The 12,659-nt window shown below is 42.2% G+C and overlaps 1 protein-coding gene across 2 annotated transcripts in view; it reads left to right on the top strand.

The window, feature by feature from the left end:
* The window catches only part of LOC119654233 (protein unzipped), a 337,876-nt gene that overhangs the window by 272,857 nt on the left and 52,360 nt on the right, over nucleotides 1–12,659 (top strand). Inside the window, exon 1 of one of the 2 annotated variants that reach the window (XM_038059459.1) lies at nucleotides 1,013–1,049. The exons of the other annotated variant lie outside the window; for it this stretch is intronic. The gene's annotated coding sequence lies outside the window, so the exon portion shown is untranslated. Of the gene's footprint in view, nucleotides 1–1,012; nucleotides 1,050–12,659 lie in introns of those variants that run through there. 2 annotated transcript variants of the gene reach the window in all.

The raw sequence follows: 12,659 nt of genomic DNA, 5'->3' as shown, positions 1-12,659 counted from the left end.
AAAGTTGGGAAAAAGGAAACACTTATGGGTAGGATAGGGATCGGCGGAAAATTACCCCATAATGATGAAAACCCATTGCCATCATCATCATCTTCATGTTCGCAAATATATGCACAGTACGTCGAGAGGGAGATTCAAGTGCAATGCTTACCAAAAGGGGGAGGAAATAATAGTACACACATATGAATTCATGCATACATACGTTTATGATTCAAACAAAAAAAACGGTGGAAAGCAGATTGAGAAAATGCTTCGCTTTTAGTACCAAGGCCTGCATTGAATAATTTATCACTCGTGTTGAACATTTCCCTTTTACCCACTTCCTCAGGGCTTTCATTACTAACGAGCATAATTCAAGGGGATGATAGGTGCTGTTGTTTTTTGCGAGTAAGTTAGATCTCTCTCACCTTTGACACCGGGAAAAAGGTGTTCAATTTTCCCGCCAATGCTAGGATTTTTCTAAATTTGAAGGTGGTGGATGCGTGGAAAGGGTAGTTGCCTGCTTTATGAATTGAGTTGGTGGTAAAAAAAGGCCACTGAAAAATAAGTGTATGTTTGTTCTGTATGCAAGACGAACCATGCTTGAGGTTTGACAAATATCGATTCTACCTTACGAAGGATGCGCAAGGACAAGAGCAAATCATGTGTATTTGCTAATTCAAGCGAGAAATCCATCATATTAATACCAAACTACTTAAGATTTTTTTTTTGTTTTTTAAATTTTTTGATCAAAAGTTTCGTATCATAAAGGTCTCATTCCATTTTTAATGCCAATTTTCCTCTTTTATTTTCACTTAACAATTTTCTATTATGGCATGTGAAATTTAAGCGTTGTTGCAAAATTGACTATTATTATTATTATTCTGTTAAGCGAAAGTCGCACCGCGTCCTTAAAGAACTATTGTTCCCCAAAATTGACTATCTTTAAAGAGTTATGTTCCTGTCAAAAAATTGAAATTTTTATATTACAAGAAAAAAAAATTTTAATCAAGTTTTTTTCTTTCTCTTTCAGGTGAATTGAAAAAAGTTTATCTTTATTCCGGGTACAGGTGAGATAAAATATAATAGGAACAGGGAACTTTTAGCTTCCATTGTGGATATTTGTTGTTTATTTGTATTCGATTGTATTGGGTTTGGAAAAAAGAAATGTCGTATTTGTGATCGAAATTTGACGCTCCATTTAACATACTTGGAATTATCCGATTTAAGTCAAATATGCCCCGTTTTGTTCGCAAACTTGTTGCCATTTAGAAGGCGAGTTCATTATCCCCCCTTCCTTATTTGCAAAAAATTCAGACAGCAATTTTTCGCAAGCCTCTTTTGGGGCCAATTTAGTGCCACCAAGAGCGTTTTGCATGGACCGGAAGAGATGGAAATCATTTGATGCCAGGCCCGGACTATACGGTGGGTGCAATAGGACATCCCATCCGAGCTCCCGTAGCTTCTGGCGGGTCATCAAAGATTTGTGAGGCCGAACGTTATGCTGGTGGAATACAACACCATTCCTATTGACCAATTCTGGCCGGTTCCGGTCAATCGTCTGCTTCAAACGGTCGAGTTGCTCTCAGTAGAGGACTGAATTCCCTTCCAATCCCACCAAACACACAGCAAAACCTTCCTGGCCATCAATCCGGGCTTGCTGATGGTTTGGACCGGCTCGCTGCGCTTCAACCACGATCTTTTTGTCTTGAGGTTGTCGTACTCGATCCACTTTTCGTCACCAGTCACCATCCGCTTCAAAAATGGGTCGAATTCGTTCCGTTTCAGCAGTGCATCGCAGGCGTTGATTCGGTCCAAGAGATTTTTTTGCTTCAACTCGTGTGCCACCCAAACATCCAGCTTTTTTTGGAATCCAATCTTCTGCGAATGGTTCCAAACGGTTTTATGGTCTATACCCAGTTCCTGGCCAATCGAGCGAATGCACACATGCCGGTTTACTTGGATGATTTCGACGATTTTATCGGTTTCTGCGACGATTGGCCTACCAGTACGGGGTGTATCTTCCACATCCACTACACCAGAACGAAATCGATCGAATCAACGCTGTGCTATGAGAATCGTTACAGTATCGGGCCCATAAACGTCACTAATTTTTTCGGCCGCCTTCGTTGCATTTTTACCTCTCAGGTAGTAAAAACGTAAAATATGACGAATTTCTTGCTTGTTTGACTCAATTTTTGATGCGCTATAACTTGACACTGAAAAGTACGATCACAACACTGTCAAAGAGACACTTGTAGCAAAGATTGTCGTGTTCAAATCACTGTATAGTATGACCCGATGCGATAAGTACAACACAAGATATGTTTAAGTGTCGCCATCTATTGACAAAATACGACATTTCTTTTTCCCCAACCCAATATATGCCAGATAAATATGCCTCCTTTAACCTCGAAAGAAACTACTAGGAGCAGAACATTGCTATTCTAACGACAGACAAGTGTCTATTAAGGCACTTAAGTTCTACCAGGCAAATTCGAAACTGGTATGGGCATGTCTTAACATACTGAACACGCTCGGCTCGCTCAAAATGCTCTGGGTTTCAGGCTACATTGGGTTAGAAGGTAATGAGGCGGCGGACTAGCTGGTCAGGAAAGGAGAAGCGACACCGGTATACGGGCCAAAGTCATAATGTGCAGTCGAAAATGGCTACTATGCTAAAAAGCGAAGAAAAGATGTACTAAGTGGACTTAACATCAATGGAATAGTCTAGAGTGGTCATGGGGGGATACGAGCTCAAGCGCTCGAAAGATTGTTTAAACCTCACTACGAAGAGCCTCTCGATCAGAGTGGGAATACTCACTGATCATTGCAGGCTACACTATCACCTGAGGAAGCTAAGGATATCTACGGACACTGTCTGTAGATTTTGTAAACCGTTGCATCTCCCAGTGAATGGGAGGTAAATTTAGGATAGCTTCAAGTGCCGCAGTCGGCGTAGTACTCATTGCTCCAGTAACATTTAGGCAACGAAGTCTCTGAATCTGCGTTAGCAGCTTGCTGCTGTTAGCAAAGTTCAGTCTTGATCACCAGACGATGCATGCATACATCAAAATGGGTTTTATTATGGACGTATACATCCAGTATATCCGTTTGGGTGAAAGCCCCCAGGTCTTACCTATAGAAATCTGCAGGATTTCTGATATTGTTCCTGGATATGTTGGTGTGTCCTTGGAGTCGAAATGTACTCCTAAATACTTGACTGTTTGTGCCAGCTGGATTTCTGACTCTGCTAAGGTGGGTAGCATATAGCTGTTCCACTTGGCGTTCCCGTCTTCCTAGCATCCACCGTGAGTCCATTGCGGAGTCACCAACTGTGGATTTCATGCGAGTTGCATTCAAGCAGTCACATACTGTGTATGTGTAATTATTACGACTAGGTCGTCCGCAAATGCTTGTGCGAAGTTTTTTTTGTCCTCCAAGAGCGGCAGCAGAGTATCCATTACCAAGAGCCATAACAGTCGAGAGAGAACCCCTGCCTATGGGCAGCCCCTGAGACATCCTGCTTCAATAGCCGCATCACAAATTGCTGCGAATGAGGCATAATTAAAGGCACCTTCGATGTCAATGAATGCGCTTAAGGCGTATTCTTTTTCGAACATCGCCTTTTCAATTTTTTCCGTAAGTTCATGGAGTTCTGTTCCCGTGGATTTGCCTTTCTGGTAGGCGTTTTGCCTATGGTGAAGTGGCACTTAGGAATGTATGTATCCCTTATGAAACGATCTACCAGTCTTTCTAGTCCTTTTAGTAGAAAGGACGTTAGAATGATCGATCGTAAGCTTTTTGCGTCTGTCTAGGTGGGTTTCCCTGGTTTGGGAATGACGCCATGTAATTGGAATATAAGCAAGATTAGATTTTGGACGCTGCCTGGGAAGTGCGCTTCAAGCAAATGGTTTGCCGTTTTTTCATCGTTTTCGGTATACCTCCCTTTCTGTAAACGTAAATAACCCAGTTTCTGGCTACGTTCTTTAATTAGAATCCGCCTTAGCTTTGAGGTTGCCTCACGAGAGTTAGTCTCTTCGCAAAAGCGACTCCATGATGATCCGATCTTATGCTCTCCTTTGGAGCCTTCTGTGCCTCTTTGTAGCGATTCCAGCTTGCGCCTGAATCACGCTTCAGAGCCCGATTAAAGACCATCCTTGTCGTTCTCCTCTGTTTTGCCAAATCCGAGCTCCACTATGGTATTTTACCCTTCTTTGGCATCTTGAGTGGACAACTTTCTTCGAAAGTTTCTCTCATGCTAGTTATGATCATCTGGGTTGTCTTCTCAATTCCAGCAATAGATTTGATGCGCTTTCCAGGGATAGTGACTCGGGCGCTCAATTCTATTTTATACGCCGCCCAATCTGTCTTCCGCGGATTCCGAAAAGGAGTGAGTGAAGGTGGATTCATGCCCATTACGAAATCAATGCGTCTGTGATCCGAGAGTGTGATATCGTTTGATACTCTCCACCCTCTGACCAGAGCCGCAGGCAGGAGATGCCATCGTGATGTCGATGACCTCTCGCCAGACCACGTTGAAGAAAATGGGCTCATTACCCAAATTAAGGATCTGCAAATCGGTTCCTACTATAATAGATACTCCAGTAGTCTCGATCCTCTTGCATTGATGTTGGAACTTCCTCAGCATATGAGGTGAGCATTGACATCATATCCTGCTATTACCCCCATGCCTCTACTTTTGGCATATTGGATAGCTCTGATCCACTGGGAACGTCTTCTGTGTCATAGGGGAAATATGCAGAGCACCATGGTATGTCTTTATCTCCCTGTTGGCTTTTTATGGTTAGTTTAACCGATGTGGTGTCGCCATCACCAAATTAGCCTGGAAGTCTTTTGAGACTACCATGCAGGAGCGGGGTCGATCGCTTCCATTGGCATACAACAGGTTAGTATGTTTGAAGTTTAGGCCCCCGACTACCCCACCAAGAACCCACGGTTTTTGTATTATTATAGATAGTTGTCTGTTAGTTTTGACCATGTTTGTTTGATTACAAGTTAGGGTAATGATGTAATAAGTACTTTGGTAGTTCTGCAATTTATGCTGTCGCCTACTTTTAAACTTACTAATCAAACCTGCTCTGTTTTGCGTGGTACGTTTTCATGACTCGCCACTGAACCCTTATCCTTACTAGCAGAAGGAGCAAGAATCACAATTTAAGTGGCCTTATATCCGTACCAGGTTTTCGATTAAGATATGACCAAATGTGCGTCCATCCGGCAATGTCTCAATTATTTTCTCCTTGGAGACCAATGGAATGTTGATATTATATCTTGAAATTTTTTTTCAGGACTCCGGTCCTATTCAATGAGTGAATATACCAAGTTCAAACTATTTTCCGTTGTTGAAGTAATTGTCGTTAAATTCGCCTAGTTCTAGGTCGTTTTCCTGGGTGCGTAAAAATCGTTTTCTACGAGGGCTGGTCATTACTTTCTTGGCCAACACTCACTCTGAAGCACCAATATGACGAGGTTCTGTTTTATGTTCGAGAATACCCATTGTCACTCCTCCACGTCTTCTGACTGACTACTCTCAGTAGTTTCGTGGAGATAATGATAGGATTTGATGGCGGAGATGTAGACAATTTTTTAACTTAAACTTTATAGCATTTAAGATTGTATATAGTGTCACACTTATACACTACTGCGGCACATACATGGCTCATGCAGAAGCTCTCAACATCTATTATGATTCAAATTGACACGTTATGGTTGATGTTTTGAGTGTGTCGTCGTCACACTCCTACCGGAAGGCTTCAATTTTTCGCAGAAAAACATTAAGAAGAGGTCGCAAAAGAGAGATTTGTCAAATAGCTAAGACCCTATATTCATCAAACTCATTATTACTGGTATCGAGATGTGGACTAATGAATACGATTTTGAAATTGTCCAACAATCTAGCGAACAGTAGACCAAGAATGAACCAAAATGGAAAAAAATTCTCTGAAAGAACCAAAGGGCATCTCGGCCTTACAATAACATATCCCAAATATGTTCCTTTTTCAACAAAGTTCTCGTCAACGCTTCGCTTATAATTGGTATTATGAAATATGCAGATTTGAAATTATTCTCCAAAAAAAATTTTCTCCCAACAATCGAAATGAAAATATTTTCAATATGTTTTATTATCGAATAAAGCTGCCTAATTGCCATTCTTTTCACCACCAAATTGGGTAGTCATAAATTTTCGTGGAAACCACTTGAATCTAAAATAACTAAAAGTTCGTGCAAAATCTCGAAATGTAGAGTTGTCTGTTTAATAATTCATTCTTTCATTGACGGCGTATGACCGGGAGCGGATTGCTTTTATGTGCAATTCGTGTGCAACATACAACTTTATATCTTCTTACTATAGATTGGATGTTGACAATCTTTTTAAGGGGCCAGGCTGAGATTTTTCGTGAAATCGGAGATTTTGGTGTTAATTGTGCTTTCGAAACTATGGAGTAGTGTTGGGCGTCAGAGTCCTTACTTTTTAGACATTGATCTGACACGTTGCGTTTTGTAGTTAATGTTAAGCACCTGACGGAATGATTACAAAAGAAAAACTTTGAAAACTTTTTGAAGGTCTGCCTGGTAACGATTAGGAAATCTAACCCTTCTGCCAGATTTCGTTGAGTTTGCCACTTCAGGTTGTTCAGCTTGAACGATTTTTCGGATGTCTCCTTCGGGAGTGGGCATTGCCAAGGAGGCTTCCTGTTGTTGGTCTGAGATCGGGTTCTCTTCGATATCGTCGGCCATCGCGTAAGCAGATTTGAGTCGATTGATGTATGCTGTAGTTCTGATATGGGTTCCACCAATAAGGTTGCTGAGTTCTTGAAACGACCTTAATTCAAACTGTTTTCCTTGATTTCTGGTGATCCGAAGTGGTATGCGCACCTGGAGATTCGTGTGTCAAGCAACGTTCTGGCAACTGTGATGGTTTCTCAATCGGGGATTGGTGCTACCCCCGACCAATATGAGAAACGGTCTACCATCGTCAGGCAGTAGCGTTGCCTCTCGCAATACGGCATAACGATAAGATCCAGATGAACGTGCTCGAAACTAGATGATGGTGGCGCAAAGGTCTCAACTGGTGTAGTCACTTTCGATCGCTGGAAATTATTGCAACCACGCGTCCAATTCTGGCAATCGGTTTGATAGATGGCCAAACATTCTTCTGTGTTACTGGTTTAACGGTGGCGTTTGTTCCTGGGTGGGATAAGTAATGTGAACTGTTGAAAACAGTTTTTCGGAATGGTTAAGTGATGCAAGCTGGGATGGTACCGTGGATACATCACAACATAGCTTGCAGCAGTCCCCTGGAACCTGGTTATTGCTTCAGTCGAAACCCTGTGTTTCCTTGTTGTAACATTTTGAGTTCTTTGTCCGCAGACTGATATGCTGCAACCTTTTTGTCAGCGATAATTGATTGCAAATCCTCAATGCGCAATAATGCGTCCGCGATAACGTTGTCACAACCGGATATGCACTGGATATCGATGGTAAACTGCCCAATATTATCTAGATGGTGAAATTGACGTGATGAGCACTCGTTCTTTTTGTGGAAGGCGAAGATTAATGGCTTGTGATCCATGAAGATGGTGAACTCCCTTACTTCAAGCATATGATGTTCATATATTCCGCTGGCTTTCTCGAAGATAAAACCAATGGTTGTCAGCAACAATTAATCCGCTGTTGGAGGACTCCTCCAATCGAAGATTTGCTGATCCAGTTTATTGGTGAATTTCCTTTAATTTTGCCGTGAAGAACCTCGTTGAGTGGTGCCTGTACTGCTGCTGCTTTGGGTATGAACTTTCTGTAAAAATTTAACATATCCAAGAATACTGTAAGCTACTTCGCGTCGGCTGGTTCGGGGTATGATTGAATCGCTTTGACTTTGATTGGCAAGGGACGTGTCCCCTCCTTCGAGACGATCTGTTGCTCAAAATAGCATTCGCTTGGATTCACGACTACTCCATATTGTTTCAACCTTTGGAACAGAGTTCTTAAGTTGCAGGCGTGCTCTTCACGCGAAGATGAAGCGGCTAAAATATAATCGATGTAGAGATAGCAGAAGTTCAAAACCCTCAAACTCTCGTTGATGAATCATTGGAACGTTTGCGCCGCATTCCGTAGGTCGAATGTCATAAATGGAAACTCATGAAGGCCGAACGGTGCTGTGATGGCATTCTTAGGTATATTTTCTTCAGCTTCAAGGATCTAGTTGGATGCTCTTACCAGGTCTATTATTGAAAAGACGCTTTTACCACAGAGCGTTTGGGCGAAATCTTGGATGTTCCGATTATCTCCGGACGGTCTCCACTCGTTATTCTTTTGAGGCAGGATATGCAACGGTGTAGCCCACGGACTATTTGATGGACGCGTTAATCCTAGCTGGATCATGGTATTGAATTCTTTTTTCGCGATGTTCAGCTTGTTCCGAGCTAATCGTCTGGATTTTAAAGCAACCGGTGGCGCTGGTGTTGTCACTATTTGATACTTCGTTCGGTGACACGCCATTTTTCCAGTTCCGTCTGGACGGCTAATTTCTCGAAACTCATGTAGGATATCATGATAAGGGGTTCCTCCAGTAATTGTTGTGATAGTCGGGATTGTACACTCTGTCATCTCTCTTTGGCGGGTGAGTTGTTGAATCGCGAAGACAACCGTGCTGAAGTCTGGAGTCTGTAATGTGCAAAAAAATCTGATCCAAGTATGGATTTAGAAACGTCCGCTACAACAAATCTCCATTGGAAATCCCGACGAAGGCCGTGGTTGAGCGTGAGGTTAGCGATTCCGTATGTGGCAGTTGGTGTTCCATTAGCAGCCAAACGCTCGAAATATGTCTTTCTATATGGTCCTTGGAATTTTAAGCGTGGATAAACGCATTAATCGGAACCTGTGTCTATGGGGAACCGTGTTCTCGTATTTTTGTCGAATATTAACAGGCAGCATGAAGATGATGAAACGGAGCCGTTTGCTAACTTTACCGGCTCCCGATGACGTCCAGTTACACGCTCTGCAAGATGACTTGACAATTGCTGGACTAGTTGCGTTAAACTGGTTTCCCTTGCTAAAGGCGAGGATGTTTCTACGATACTTGACGGAAGTCTGACATAGATCTTATCAGCTATGTCGGGTGCAGTTTGTAGTGGCTGACCATCCGTCGTCGCCATAATTATTGAAGAGGAGATGGCAGACGTCTTAACCATAGACTTCTCACCAGTGGTTCCGGAACTGTAGTATCGCGAGACACTGCAGGCGGCGGAGGAAGTGAGAGAGTTTCTTGTAACCCATATATATATCCTCCATAAATTGTATCATTTTCTCCTCCTGACTGGCACACAACCGCTTTATTAATTCCTCGCGTAAGCTGTTATATGAGCTATCTGTCACGGACTCTGTAACTATGTAGCGGACTTCGGTGACATATTGCAGTAGCAACGCCGCCATTACTTGCAAATATTAATGTTGTGGGTGTTTTATGTTATACGTCACAAAGTTTGCCTCTACTATTTTAAACAAAATCTCAGGGTCATCGGGATTGAAGTCGGAAAAACTTGGCATCCAATCTAATGCCGTCGCAATTATAACCTTGTCTGCAAACGTCTTGTGTGTTCTAGTTATCTCGTTGCCACTTCTTTAACGATTACCTTGAACCCTGCAATTTTCCTTTTTTAAATTCGGGGTCACCATTTTGGGAATAGCCAGGTTAGCTAGATAGCAGAATTTGAACTGGACCCCCTTAAGTCAGACTGTTGTTGGGCAGGACTCTTCGGACTTCGGAGCACAGATCACAAGGATGACCGCTTTTTGCATCCCCATGTATAGATAATGATGAATTCCGTCGCGGAAATTACCATTGGGACAACTTCGATCTTTTGTAGTCTCCAAGTTTGCTTGATATCGTCCGCCAAGAAACCATAGTTCAGTTTGAGAGAGGGAGATCCGCAGGGGAGGATATCATGGAGGTTGTGATTGCTGTTCAGTAAGGTGGGGCACCAATAGTTGGTCTCGACGAGTAGTGATTCCCTTAACACTTGATGTCAAAAATATCTTCTTATGAGTGCAACACGGTCTGGTCTAGACTATTCCGCCAAGTTTTGAGTTTGTGCATCTTGTACAGATACAAAAATGATGAATGTTACGAGTCACCTTTGGCTGCTGTAGGACCGAGGGTGACAGTGACGTAGAAGTGATCGCCGTTTGTCTCCTTGCTAAGGAACGTCAAACATCCATAAGGGAAAATGAATCAACAGACAGATGGTCAGCGCGGCTCATCGGCAACTTAGGTCCGTCGCAGATCCGAAAGTATGCTAAGATTGATTATTTCCCTTACCTAGCATGTAAGCGGGCATGGAGGTTTTCCATATTACCTTCACAAGGGAAGGCACGATTCGCTGATTATGTGTTATGCTTGGGGTGGCGAACGACACCGATCACATCTTTCTTTCTTGTGGAAGGTGGTATGGGATTCGCCAACAACAATGGAGGTAGCCAGCTCTGCGCAACATTACCAGAGACCTGCTGAGGAGCACTGACAGATGAACCCGTATGCACATTACGTTCGGGTACTTATTTTCGCGAAGAAGGTTGAGCTCGACCGGTGAAGAGACCAGATTGCCAAGTTCTGAAGCGAACCCTTGGGTGGAAGGAATTCCCTGATTTTAAGGCTCCTCGAGGCTCGCTAGAATAGAAATATGGCCACATGTGGGAAAAGTGGGAAATAAAACCTAAGAAAATACCTTGAAAACATAAAACGAAATTCTAAGCTTGGAAATTAGAAGCAATTATTCTAATTTCAGGGCGGCACATGTAAATAAATTGTTTACTCAAATTTCCCAGCTTTTCTTATTTTCGATTGATTACTGTAGAATGATTAATGGGTGAATAATGGAATAGTGGAGGCTAAAAGTATGACAAAAGTATTGGTGATATTTTTCTTTTCGTTTGAAGTTCAGAAATGGATGATACATATAAAGGTTTACTTAATTTTTTTAGACCCTCAGAATGATGTGTTTTGATATAATATTGGTCATCAAATCCTAAGGATTGTTATTTGTCACTGTTATCGGTGATGACGGCTTTAGAGGCAGTTTCGAGTAAACCACAATGAGCACATCATGAATCACTGATCTGGCAATGGTCAACTCATCTAGATCTTTGGGTAATTCCCTGAATGCCTGGCTAAGCTTTCTTTAAGCTTATCTTAAATGATTTTCAGTCTTCGAAGATCGAAAAATTAAAAAGGAGATGAGAAAAAAGTAGCTAAATTATTACATAACTACATTTAAAGTTGTTGAAGTGTTCCCTGGCCTCGAAAATATGGAAAACGTCAGATTATGCACAAGTTGGGAAAACCAGTATCACAAATTGGACTTGATGTCTTCCGACCTTTAGCTATGATGTTCCTTATCATTTGTTTGTTTACAAAAAAATTTTCTGGCCGCAAATTATTTGGATTATCATTCTGTTTTTCGCATTATATTTGGTTAGCAGTTCTTAATTTAAACTTCTTTTTGTAATATTTATTTGCTTTGACCCTGTCAATACTGGGTTAATTATGAAGAGTCCCGTACAGGGGATGAATAAGGAGGTATACCATTTTTAAATATCGTTTTTTAAAATATGGATTTTTTCCAAAAAGATTTCAATTCCGGAAGAATGCATTCACATTGGCTGGTTTATTCAAAGTAATCTCTATTCCTAGTTATATATTTGTCAACAATTTGTGGACACCACGCCAATCTTTCATCTTCTTCGTGAACCATTCATCAACTCATTTTTTCATGTCATTGTATGAAGCAAAGCGCTGCTCGGCTAGTGCTTGATACATTGATTAAAATAAGTGATAATTCTGACTTCAGGTACATATTGAATTTCCAACCCATCGCTGGAGAATGTGAGGAGAAGGGAAGAGGGGTTTCTTGTCTCCTGAAACCCAATGGAAACTCTTGGCGCCCCCCTTAAAAAGGTATGGACCTTCAAAGTGGGTTTTTTTAATATCATCATAGCAAATTTTCAACCCTACCTCTTCAAGGAAAGAGGATAGAGAGGGAAAGCCCCCCCCTTTCTCTAGCTCCGTTAAAAAATTGCGGTAGCCATCCCCCTCAAAAAGATGTTGACGGACGCCCGCGTGAAGAACTTTAAAAAACTTCGGAAATGCTGAATTGGAGGCTCTGCTCGACGAGGATTCATGCTAAATGCCTTGGCAATGATTAAAATATAAAAAGCTTGGGTTCCTTGTGTGGTTTTTTGCCTGTTTTCCCCTACTTAAGCGGCACGAACCCAGCGAAAGCATCACTGGTATGGATTTCAATTGATACGATTGAGCCGAGCACTGGGCGGCTACAATTCGACTATTGCACAGTTGGGAGGGAACGGGAGCTATACTAGCGTCGGCATACTGACGACGGTTTTCTAGAAGTTTTGCCCACGACCCCGAACAGAATCTACGAGGAGCACGTGAGCTCTGTGGTCGCCGAAGTGTCCTGCGAGACCACTAACGTAGCGGAACTGGGAAAGTAAATGGCGCGCTTACGACAAACGTCGTCACACTGACGGTGGGGATAAATGCTTTCCGCTAGAGAGAGCGGTCGCGAACAATTTCAACGGCTTAATTCTCAAGATTGAAAGTGCAGAATTCCTAGGCCAAAGATTGTCAAAGACCTTAGAAG

This window comes from Hermetia illucens, chromosome 4, assembly GCF_905115235.1.
Source record: "Hermetia illucens chromosome 4, iHerIll2.2.curated.20191125, whole genome shotgun sequence".
Classification (NCBI taxonomy): Eukaryota; Metazoa; Arthropoda; class Insecta; order Diptera; family Stratiomyidae; genus Hermetia; species Hermetia illucens.
The sequence above is the reverse complement of the archived record's forward strand: the minus strand, read 5'-3'. Positions and strand labels throughout refer to the sequence as shown.